The sequence below is a fragment of the Crinia signifera genome, chromosome 5 (assembly GCF_055691185.1).
Source record: "Crinia signifera chromosome 5, ASM5569118v1, whole genome shotgun sequence".
Lineage (NCBI taxonomy): Eukaryota > Metazoa > Chordata > Amphibia > Anura > Myobatrachidae > Crinia > Crinia signifera.
The window spans coordinates 62,919,343-62,933,109 of record NC_139221.1 but is presented as its reverse complement, the minus strand read 5'-3'; positions in this window follow the sequence as shown (position 1 = coordinate 62,933,109).

Below are 13,767 nucleotides of genomic sequence, written 5' to 3'. Positions count from 1 at the left end.
CCCATGTCTGCAAACCACTGGCCTATAGGGCCTGATTCAGAATTGCTCACTAGTCTGCTTATATTCGCTGCCTAGCAAGCAGATAAACACCACCAAACACACGCCCTCCCCACCGCCTGGTTCCTGCATGCTCCCGTACATAGGAAAAATCATTCATTGGTTACTCACCATCGAATTATTTTTCCTCTGTTCATTGTGAAAAGGAAGCCAGAACTTACTTCTCATTTGAATGCTTTCTGATGCATTGAGGGCAGGTGCTGGCATCATTTGATGTCATCTGCCTGCCGCAAGCAGGCATAGCAGGCCTGTATTTGCTGGGGTACGCCCAGCATTTCTATGGGTGCGCCCACTGTTTTTGTGGGCCTGCCCATGAAGCGTTGGGTGGATCCTAGCAGGTGCCTCCTGCCTGTCACTCAGACTGTGAGCGCCTCGGTGAAGAGAAACTGAGCTGAAAATGCTCACAGCCGGGGCCTGCACATGCGCATTGGTGACATGTGCAGACCAACAACATAGTATGTTCTATGTTCCTTTTTTCTTTTACAATAATATGTGATGGAATTTTCCCTACTTGTGTCACATGCTTTTATTCTGTTTTATGTATGGTGAATTTTACCATTATATCGCTCTGTATTTTTGTATCTGTTATTATGCTTAAATGTGCTGCTGTTAAATGTGCCTGCATTCACATACAGAATTTTTATGTCACTCAGAGTTCTGACTATCAAGCACTGGTTTCGGTTGAGGGTATGTGCTACACTAATTGGGGATCCATGTTGACAGCAGTCTACATTAACACCAAAAAAATGTGAAAATCTCATGTTAACCTTTTCATGTGGTCTACTTTTTTTCACGGTTTTTGGAATAATTCGGATAACGGATATCCGGATACAGGATACTCAACCTGTATTATTTAAAAAAAAATGTATATGATGTGTTTTGTATTGAAAAATATTTAAGCAAAGCACAATGAATTTGTTTGAATTCAAATTGTGCACTCTGCAACTGCGGTTATAGACTCTATGGGTGACACTATGGGCCTTATTCTAGTTCACTCTCTCTGACAAAATCCTTCTTAGATGGACAAAACCATGTGCACTGCAGGGGGCAGATGTAAAATTTGTAGAGGGAATTCGATTAGGGTGAGTTATTTTGATTCTGTGCAGGGTAAATACTGGCTACTTTATTTTTACACTGCATTTTGAAGTAAAACCCCACCCAAATCTAAATCTCTCTGCACAAGGCGCTCACGGCCAGATGCACAAAGAGATGACACTACCCTGGTTGCCACGGTAACTCCGCCAAACAATGGGAGGGCTCTGTGGAAACATATGAATACAATGTTACATCCTATATACAATATATATACAGTAAAGACATACATTTTAGAAAAAAAACTACATAAAAGACAAACATCATATCGACAGCATGTTATATCAATATAGATAATGGGCAATATGATAAAGATACTATTGCCGCTCCTCCTGCCGTGTTCTCACTGCTAATCGGCAGAGACATACACACTGCTAATGTGGTAAACAACCAACCAACCAAAAACTGCACAATAAGTACTAGCCGTAACGCAGATTCGTTGATACTACCCCTGCTAATCCCAAAAATAAATGATGACTAGAGAGGACTGGTCTAAAGGCAACAAGCTAATCCCAAATTTTCATTTAACCCCTTAGGGGTAAGGGTTTCTAAGCGGAAGATCCAGCGGCTCTCCAATTGGAGAAGCTGCAAGGACCTATCACCTCTCCGCTTAAACGGGGGAACATGGTCAATGATGCGATATCGTAGGGATGTGAGAGTGTGCTGTGCCTCCGCAAAATGCCAGGCAACTGGCTGCTCACTGTGTTCCGTGGTCAATGCTGCCTTATTGGCCGAACGGTGTGCAGCCGCCCGTTCTTTGAATGTTCTGTTGGTCTTACCGACATAATGTCGACCGCATGGGCAAGTGATTAAATAAATCACAAATCTAGTAGAGCAGCTGACCCTATGATGTATTTTAAACTTTTTCCCTGATGAAAGCAATCCCCCTGTATCATGAAACTACAGGTTACACACCCACAACACCTGTAGCATCCAGGTTTTGGTTTATCTAAAAACGTGGTATGTCTAGGAGGTGGAAAAACTACATAATTTTTTACCAAAAAATCCTTAATACTTCTACCGCGCTTGTATGAATGCATCAATTTTTGGGGGGAGAAACGGCAGGTGCGGATCAGAAGTTACCAACGAGCAGTAGGATTTAGCTATCTTGCTAACCTCACCGCTGGCCGGATGGAAGGAATTTACCCAAATGATTTTATCATCACAATTTTTATTGTGATTGGTGGGTATAAGTGACTGTTCTCTGGTTAGAGCTAACACTTTTTTCTTGGCCCCCTCAACTTCCCCTGACTTATAACCTCTCTCATTGAATTTTATTGGCTATGGAGGTTAATGCTGCATCCAATTCCATATGTTCACTGGTAATTCGGCAGGCCCACAGCATTTGTGAATACGGTAACCCCTTTTTCAGTGGGACCGGATGGAAACTAGTGGGCAAAAGAATGTTGTTTCTGTCAGTGGGCTTTGTAAAAAGGGAGGTAGTCAATCTGCCTGATTTAATCTCTATGTTGACATCCAAGTAATGGATTGACCGATCATCCATAAAGTACGTAAATTTGATTGGAGATGTTGTGGAATTATGAACATCAATCACATCTTTCAATATCTGACAATCTCCTTACCAAAAGATCAGCAGATAGTCGATATACCTTGTGTACAGTAAAAAATGCCCACTGGTCACTGGATTATGAGTAAACAACTCTTTTTCAACATTGAACATATAGGCGTTCGCGAACGATGGGGCCACAGAGGACCCCATCGCGCAGCCCCGTTGTTGAAGAAAGAATTTGCCATTGAAGACAAAATAACTCTAAAAAACTCCAAAAGCTGCAAAAAAAAGAAAATTCAGGACCCACATATGAAGCATTGTCAGAAATCAGAGCCCGTACTGCATCCAAGCCTCGCTCATGCGGTATGCATGTGTACAGGCTTGTGACGTCGACTGTGCTCAAAGTACAATCCTGGGGGAGTAAATCTATCTTCATCAATCTTAACAACAATGTGTTTGTAGCTTTTAAATAGAACGGATGCTCCTGTATACACAGTTGTAAAAATAAATCCAAATACACCGAAATCCCCTGATATAAGGACCACCCTATTAAAAAAACTGTCTTTCATTTCCTCCAGCCTGCTTCAAATAAACCTTAGGATCCGTACAGTTTCTACGTAACCTACAAAATTGATTTTTAGGAATCGTGTCTAACCATTGTTGTTGATGGCAACTCTCCTTATTGATGTAGGATCTGGAGTCAGTGGGCTTCACATAATTCCTTGTTTTAATTATATCATCCTCAATGTATATTATCAAATCTAGAATATTGACATTGCTTTTGCTGATATCGTTTTTGCTGATAGTGGGTATGATGAGAAAAACTTGGAACAAATCATCATAGATGTAGAAAAACTCAAAAGAGAGGAATTATTGGTATCCAAGGGAGACAAGAAAAATAGCAGGAATGACCAAATGGACCTTTTCAAATGGTTCTTTACAACTGACTTCACATCCCAACATCATGAAGTGAAGAAAATCTTCAAAAAGCATTGGGGTCTCCTTAAAAAAGATCCTATAATAGGAGACAAAATTCCCAAAGAGCCCAATCTCATTTTTAGACTTGCCCCTAACCTAAAGAAAAAATTGGTTCAAAGCATGTGTCCCATTTCCCCCAAAAAATCATCAGTCTCTTCAAAGGGCTTCTATCGCTGTGGAGATTGTATGGGGTGTAAAAATATCCCAAATACATTTGGTATGAAACTTGAAAACCTTGATATCAATGGTAAACCTTTTAGAATTAGAGATTTTCTGACATGTCATTCTTTGAATGTCATTTATGCAGTTGAATGTACGTGTTCAAAATTCTATATCAGTAGAACTACCCATCCATTTAAGGTTAGATTAGGTGAACACCTAAGGAATATATGTAAAGGCTTAGAAACACATGCTCTTTTAGCCCATTTTAAATCTTGCCATCAATGTGATATTAGGGGTGTCAATTTTTTTTTATGTATTACAGAAAGTGGTCCCAAATATAAGAGGAGGTGATTTTATAAAAAAATTAGCAAAATGTGAGATGTCCTTAATTTTTAACTACAAAACTCTAATACCCAATGGGTTGAATAAGGACTTCGAGACAAAATGGTTTTTGTAATTGCTTTTTAATATCATATTGTTGTTTAATTCATTTTTATATATATTGCACTGATATATGAATCTTCTATTTTTGAGGGAATTTATCATCTTATTGCATCTCTAAAAATCCTTCCCGTCATGGAGTGACATACAAGCAAAAATAAACGCCAAAATATACAAACACTATTTCCCGTCCAAAGAAGGAGATGTAAAATGGACGATGAATTGAATGGAACGCATGCGTCACTTCTTCACCATCTTCCGGTATAGATGTCGGAAGGTAACACAAGGGCAGACATGGAACGCAAGCGTCACATCCTCTTCCGGCGTCAGGCAGGAAACCGGAAGCTCGGCCTTCTGAGATGCAGGTGCGGACGATCTAAACAGAAACAGCTGATGCGAGAATATGCGGAAAATAAGACATGGATTGTGACTACTCCTAAGCCTTCTTCCCTTAATAGAGATTTTAGGTTTTAGCCGGTAGGAAGTCTATGTCTGGCAATAGGTTTTACTTTTGTCTCCCGGAAGGGGGTATTTATACCAGTGCTTTACCACTGGCAAGCACATGCCTTGAGAAAGATACATAGGGCAATATTCAATGAGGCTAATTCGTGTCATGGTGAGAGTCCTTTGATCTTATCCTCCGGTGTCACTTTGTTTTATCTTGTTTTTATTAAAAACATACTGCACCATAATCGTTTCTCTTATTATTCTGAGTGTATATCCACTTCATTGGGCAAGTAAGAGGAGAAGGATCCATTGGTGGAACTCATATTCCCCTCAATCAAGCGTTGTTGTCTACAATCAGAGTAGACATATATATTTGGTACAAGTTGAAAATCACTTTGTCGGACAGCTGTGAAGCCCGCGAGGGGACGCGTATACCTGTGAATACCTCGCGTATACCTGTGAAGCCCGCGAGGGGACGCGTATACCTGTGGCTGCGCTCGCCACACTTTCTATTCTCAACTCCACGCCGACGTGGATAGTGGGGGTATGAAAAGGTCGTACGACGCGTTCCGCCGCCCCTCGCGGGCTCGCTGCGCTCGCCACGCTTCGGGTTCACGTTGATCGTGGGGTGGCGTTAACAATTGTGGGGGCCATTTCACACTTCAGGGTGCCTATTTGGCCTCTGTAGGCCATTTAACATTGTTTCCTATGGAAAAATCGGGTCAATTGAGACATTGAACAGGAAAATCGGGTCAATTGGGACATTTAACATTGTTCCCTATGGGAAATCGCGGGCATCGCGTCCGTCGCATCACATGCAATTTTTTAGTGCATGCGATGCCCGCGTTGGCCGCGATGAGCGCCCTTCTAGGTAAAGAGTACCTTTTTTTTTTATAAAAGTGTAACAATATCACACTATTTTGCCATTTTTCTGATTCCCAGGAGTTAATGGTTGCATGGATAGATCTGGTGGAGGAAATGAAGTACTGAGCAATGCAGGTATACAGTACAGTAGACACAAATCTGAAATCAGGAAGTATAACAGTGTCCATAAATTATAAAGTATAGGCGCACAATAACAAAGAGGACCTTAGATGTCAGATATGTACAAACACAACGCACTGAAAATGAACACAGCACTGATAAATAAATCATAAACTATTGATGTTTTGCTATTTTCATGTTAAGACATCTGGGGGATTAACTTGGAAAAGCAGTGGCTCTTTTGAGATTTGTAATACACAGCTTTGCTTTACTTAGATTATTATGTTTCAGAACTGGAATTTGCAATTAGAATCATATAAACAAAACACTTATCGTACAAAAAATATTAATTTTAACAGCAATATTAATCCGAAATATGAGACGTGCCCTGTCTTTTAGCTATACAGAATATAGAATTCCTACTCCTCCACAACAAAATCATCGTTTACGTAAATGCTCTTCAGATAACCATTCTCCCATCCACTCTGCCCTGACCTCCACAGGTAGACATCGATTGTGCCTGTGCTAATGCTGGCCACACATCAGACCAACTTCAGACCAACTTTTTAAAAACCCTTCAAACCTCCAACCATCCAACTTGACAGTCCAACTAAAACACTTCTCTGACATTCCCCATCTGGCAGTAGCAGCACACTCACCTGGCCTGCGGGGGTCCGTGCTGACCTCCAGTTCTCACCAATGCTTCCTGGCCTGCAGATCCCAGCTGCTGGCCGTCTTGTGACTGTCCATGTGCCTGTGTTCCTGGGCAGGCGGGAAGAGGCGGTGCAGCGCGGAGTGAGGTTGGTGGGGACAGACGGGGCGCATCAGTCAATCATCTGTGCGCAAAAACAAAAAAGCTGCTGACAAGTACCAGGGGAAGGTGGGAGCAGGCTCTGCTGTAGCTACTTCAGTTGCTGCACTACACACACACAACCACACTAGGTGGGCCACTTGAAAATTTGGCATGCAAATTAAATACCATAAATGTTATGGCGAGGTAGGTGGTTTGTACTAGGATGAAATAACCGGTTTATTTTTTAGCTATTTCGAGTAGCCAAGCAAAACTGATCCCTATCGACGCATCCAGGAAAAGAACTCTATAGCCAACAGTCAAGTTTTAAGCTTGATTTATAAACAAACAATGCAATGTGCAACTGTAAAGAACAATTTGACAGAAGCCAAGAAGTTAATATTTCAATTATTACCTCATCATTTTTGGATGTCTGAGAACAGAGAAAAAGGAAGCATCATGATATACAGTATTACTTTATTTTTTGGAATTAAATAATATATATATACAGTATTACAGTATATATATATATATATATATATATATATATATATATATATATATATATATATATATATATATATATATATATATATATATATATATATATATATATATATATATATATATATATATATATATATATATATATATATGGTGGGCGCTCCAATAGTGCAAAATTATCGCTGGTACAAAAGTATATTTATTTAAAAATCACATAAAAACACAGGGATGGGTGACGTACCACAGACGGCGGCAAACAAATAGCCGCGATTCAGACAGCATATAAATCACAAGTTGGAGTAGTTACACTCTCTCCTGACTCCACGGTCACGCTTTGACGCTAGGCCAAGCCCCTACCGGTTTCGTCTCGGAGGACTTCGTCAGAAGCTATTTGTTTGCCGCCGTCTGTGGTACGTCACCCATCCCTGTGTTTTTATGTGATTTTTAAATAAATATACTTTTGTACCAGCGATAATTTTGCACTATTGGAGCGCCCACCATATCTTTTCAGATACAAACCACCTGTTGGATCCAGGAAGAACCTTTTGGTTCATAAATTGTGTGGAGCTGCCGGCTTTAAAAGCCAAAAGTGCTGTGAACTTTTGTGTGTGGAGGATTAACCCACCGTCATCCATTTACATTGGATCACCAAAGGACTGGTATTTATACTGGGACATTGAATTACCCTACTGCGCACTGTACTTTGCTCCTATATATATATATATATATATATATATATATATATATATATATATATATACACAGCAGGGCCGTTTCTAGAGGCGGACAAGCCGTGCAGCAGCCCGGGGCGCCGCATGGCTTGTCCGCCTCTTATAAACAGCCGGGGCGCCCGGCAGCAGCTCCCCCCAGCGCTGCCTCCCTTCCTCCCCCTCTCCGGCTCGCCTCTCAGCTCTCACCGTCCACCGCCGGCGCCGCTGATTGATTTCCCAGGGGTGGGGAGGGAGCGCATTGTGCGTATCTCCTTCCCCTCTCTCACTGTGTCACTGGGCTGTCAGCCAATCAGGAGACAGCCCGCGATGTATGAATGGCTGACAGCTCAGTGAAGGGGAAGGAGAGACATGCGATGCGCTCCCCTCCCCTCCCCAAGGAAGATGAAGAAGAGGCAGCAGCAGAGCAGAGGTGATGACAACAGGGGGAGGCACAGTGAGTTACTGTATACTGCTTCCGGCACTGTGGGGCATATTGGCACTGTGGGGCATATTGGCACTATGGGGGAATATATCTGTGGCACTGTGGGGGCATATATCTGTGGCACTGTGGGGGGCATATTTGGCACTGTGGGGGCATATATCTGTGGCACTGTGGGGGCATATTTGGCCCTGTGGGGGCATATATCTGTGGCAAAGTGGGGGCATATATCTGTGGCACTGTAGGGGCATATTTGGCACTGTGGGGGCATATATCTGTGGCACTGTGGGGCATATTTGGCACTGTTGGGGCATAGCTGTCACTGGGGGCATATATGTGTGGCGCTGTGGGGGCATATGTGTGGCACTGTGTGGGAATAGCTGTCACTGTGGGGGCATATATCTGTGGCACTGTGGGGGCATATATCTGTGGCACTGTGGGGCATATTTGGCACTGTTGGGGCATATCTGTCTCTGTGGGGCGCTGTGGGGGCATATGTGTGGCCTTTGAGGGAATAGCTGTCACTGTGGGGGCATATATGTGTGGCGCTGTGGGGGGCATATCCAGCACTGTGGGGGCATATGTGTGGCACTGTGGGGGCATATGTGTGGCACTGTGGGGGCATATTTGGCACTGTGGGGGCATATCTGTGGGGACATATTTGGCACTGTGGGGGCATATGTGTGTCACTGTGGGGGCATATATGTGTGGCACTGTGGGGGCATATCTGGCACTGTGGGGGCATATTAGTAAATGGCATCAGTTGTGCGGCAGCGGCTCGTGGGGCATAATGTGTAATGGGCATTACGGTGTGGGGAGTATTGCGTAATTGCCATCCCAGTGTGGGGTGTAATGGGCATCACGGTGTGAAACAAAAATGTGTCATTTTTATCACGGTGTGCGGCGTAATATGTAATTGGCATCACAGTGTGTGGCATAATGTGTAATTGTCATCACAGTGTGCAACGTAATGTGTAATTGTCATCACGGTGTGCGGCGTCATGTGTAATTGGCATCACGGATAAATAGTGTATAATGATTCAAGTTGCCTGTCATTGTTTGGCCTTGATCCGTGAGGCGTACTAGGTCACTGTGTGGGCCTTTATGTTTTTTATGTCACTGTGTGGCATAAAAAAGTGCAGGAGGACAATGACAACTCCTGCGGTAACCAATGTCTGGTCATGCAGGTCGCAAAAGTGTGATGTAAGGTAATTGTTTTCCGGCTAGGCCACGCCCTTATATGAAGCCACACCCCTTTAAATTAAGCCACACCCCTATTTCGGCGCGCGCCTCCGGCGCGCTCAATTACTTCTATGCCATGTTATGTATTTGGGGGGGGCGCATTTTTTTTTTTTCGCCCTGGGAGCTAAATTGTCTAGAAACTGCCCTGATACACAGATAGATAGATAGATAATAAGTTGAAGCCAGCACATCCAAATTCTTTTTGCAGCATGCTCCTGAGGACGGTGAGACGCCACCGAAACGGCCGTCGGGAATGAGTAATCCACCTGTGGACTTCCATGGTGTCACAGCATTGTGATTTAGTATCTGCCTTATCTTTGGATGTATTGCTTTGGTCCCATGGAACCTCTTGCTATTTGTATGGATATCTTGAATTATTCTACATAAAGACTTTCTTTCTGCAAAAAGAATTTGGATGTGCTCGCTTCAACTTATTATCTATCAATCCCCTTTTATGTGGTTACAGCACTTCATAGCTGATCTTTTGAAGTGGTGTGCATCATTGTTTTTCACACTATATATATATATATGTAGTTTTCAGCGGCACTCAGTAATGAGAAAAAACGACAGAACGCCAAATGACGCCAACGTTTCAATGCTTTATGGCATTTTCGTCGAAAATGCCATAAAGCATTGAAACGTTGGCGTCATTTGGCGTTCTGTCGTTTTTTCTCATTACTGAGTGCCGCTGAAAACTGCATGTATCGGGACGGACTTAGTCTGTGGACAAGTCCTGTCTATGTTAAGGCACCGGGAACAGTAATCCTTCTACCCTAATAGTGAGTGCCGGGACCTCCAAGCTATATATATATATATATATATATATATATATATATATACACACACACATAGAGTGAGATAGAGACAGACATAATATACAGCTGAGCTCGAGGAAGTACCATTGCTGGAATTGGGGTTCCGATGTCAGATGCAGATGGGCCGGCCAGATGCCAGGGAGTAGACACGCTGGGATAATGCACTATAGATTGTAAGCTTGCAAGCAGGGTCCTCTCCCTCTTTGTTGGAGAGGGTATGACAGCAGGGTATGACAATCGTTTGCTCCCACACGCTAGAAAGATTATCATTCCAACTAGCCAAAAGTTGGCTGGTTGGAACGATATCTTTCTGATGTGTGGCCCGCATAAGTCCCAGAGGTAAGTGCCCCCTCACACACCTACTCTGCTCTTCTGTGACATAGAAAACAATCAATAATGCTATAGTAATAAAACCTGTTTTAGTCACTTATAAAACATTAACAAAAGTAAACAAATTTGGTATCATGATCTCTTATATGAATTTACACTGGGATATAACTGTAGGAGCAAGACCCATACACATGAACATAATTGTGCATATTTAAATCCATTCAACTAATGCTTGCTTTATGTACAGATGGAGCAGCTCTCATTTGAGCTGCATCTGGTGATTCTATTACCAATCGCCATCCGCCATCTTCCGACATAAGGGGGTGCCCGTCCGCAGCAGCCTGACCCCGCTCCCTGCCCATCTCCCTGAGGCAGAGAGAGACAGGAAAGCCACTGATCACCTCTCCCCACACTCCCCACCATTTTTCTGACTGGGACGCGCAAGAGAGTGAGAAGCCCACACGTCCCAGTCAGCCAGTCTGCCATCCGCCAGTGTGTGCCAGCACATGCCATCTGGAGATCGTGCAGGCCTGCTTCATCTGTAATTGACCCAAGTTAAGAGTGAATAATATCATGTTAGTCTCAAAGTAATTTCATCACCCTAATACAATACAGACTACTGGGGCCAAATGTAATAGGGTGAGAGTTTCAGAAAGTGAGAGATTTTGGGAGAGTTTTCCCATGTTTTTTAAAGCAGCAATCAATTACATGGCAAAATCAACCTGGTTTTGCAGTGTAATTGATTGCTGCTTTAAAAATAAAGGGGAAAACTCTCCCAAAATCTCTCACTTTCTGAAACTCTCACCCTATTACATTTGGCCCCAGGTGTGATTCAAAGTTATAATCCTACTTGTATTGTATGAATCATCTTTACAGACACAGTGCACACTTAGCATGTGGGTTTGACAGAGGATTCTCAAGAGTTGGTGAACTTCAAATCTTTTATGTAACAAATGAGTATTATATAGTGCCTCCACCAGGTACATATGTCTTATAGCACAGGTTGGTTACAGATACACAGGGACACATTTTTAACATTTTGGGACTGCCACTGGAACATACCGGTAATAGCAGAAAGAAATGCCATTTAAGTTACACACCCGTAAACTTTTATTTTCACTAAATGTTATAAATATGGAAATTAGTTTTCCACTACAATGATTCAAAATGGCCAACAGAGAATCTGAATTCCCACAAATCATGGCTATGATTGAAATTAATGAGAATATCCTGCAAAGACATTTCAATCGATGCACAACTGCTGTCCTCAATTTGACCTGCTATGAAATATTTAATCTTTTGTAATGGACTAAGTTTGCATGAGACCAGCAATCCTAGTTATGATATAAAAGTAGAACTTCCCAATGTTAATGTTTGTATTTCTGAGGCTTCTTTTAAAGTACAGTATATGACGAATGCACCCCCACCACCGCCCACCCCCCACCCCCACCACCACCACCACTACTAACATAATATTACAACACAGGGGCTTTTATATAAATTACAGAACAGAAGTTACACTATTTCAAGATAAAGTATAGAATTCATAATTATTTACAGTATGCTGGACATGGTAAATTATATACTGTAGTCCTTATAACACATACAAAAATAAAACAAATTTTAACCCACAGACTCCGATTGCAAATGACAGATACTGTATTGAGATTCAAGCTTAAAGTGACGCATTATTAACAATGAAAGAGACTATGGGCCAGATGTATCAAGCTTCAAAAAGTGATAAAATGGACAGTGATAAGTAGCCAGCCTATCAGCTCCTACCTGCAATGGCACAAGCTGGGTTTTAAAAATGTCAGGCAGGAGCTGCTTTGCTCGATGTTTATCACTCTCCATTTTATCACTTTTTGAAGCTTGATACATCAGGCCCTGAGACACAAACTCTCAACAGCATTGTAGGATCTCGGCCCCTACCCAGTAACCACCCATTCACAGGAATAAATCATTTGTAAAAAATCCTGATTTACTGCATGTCGTCCCGTGTACTCTCTCCACCTGCTTTCATGCAGAGAATATCTGTTTGCACTCTGATTAAAGAATAGCTCCAGCCATCAACCAATCAGCATGCTGACAGCCATTCACTGTCTGGTGGCAGGTTGGGAGGCTGATAGAGAATGAGGCCTTACTATATGTAGGGTACACACAAGTGTATAGGCTGTAAACTCTAGCTGTCTCCCAAGAAATTTTGGTGGCACCAGGTCAGGAGCCACCTGCATGCCCCATTTGAAGGCCCCTCAGGTATTGCAAATACAGTGCCTGCTTTTTTTTCTACAAAAGACTTGGGCTCGGGCACTGGTACACCGTGGACAGAGTACAGTGGATGGACTTCAAATAATTCCTCGCATTGGTTTGTTTTATGTCGTTTGCCAATGTTCAGTTTTATTCAATATGTATTATACTGCATGACTATATACTATATGCAAATCATTTTTCACTTTACAAAATACAATATTAAATGACCCTAAGTAGATAATCTGTTGCAAGTAAAAAAAAAAATAATTATAAATGTTTTCATAATTTGTTTTTATTCAATCAATAAGGTCATAAATTATTTTTTTTCCTAATATGTACTATTCTATGAAGTAGGCAGGTTATTCAGTTTTATCATTAATGTATATTTTATTTATATATATATATATATATATATATATATAGATACGTGGCGGTGTGGCACTCATAGCCGATACAAAGCACAGTAGTCAAGCCAGATAGCAACAACGTTTCAATTTATCAATTGTCTTCAGGTTACCTGGTAACCTGAAGACAATTGATAAATTGAAACGTTGTTGCTATCTGGCTTGACTACTGTGCTTTGTATCGGCTACGAGTGCCACACCGCCACGTATCTACATTTTATTTCAGTGGAGGCACCGGCGAAGCTATTCTTGGTTATAGGTAGTGCCAAACCCCAGTCCTATATATATATATATATATATATATATATATATATATATATATATATATATATATATATAGAGAGAGAGAGAGAGAGAGAGAGAGAGAGAGAGAGAGAGACAGTTTCAGCCTGGCACTCCTCTAATATTGCAGCAGCCACGGGTGCCTCCCGGTGTGGTAAGTTCCTTACCTGTACCTATATATATATATACATATATATATATATATATATATATATATATATATATATATATATTGCTTATAAATGTAAAATTGGTATTTAACTGTTTGTATTTTTATGTTGTAGATTTTAGATATGGATATCAAGTATAAAGTCAGTAAATTGTACAAAT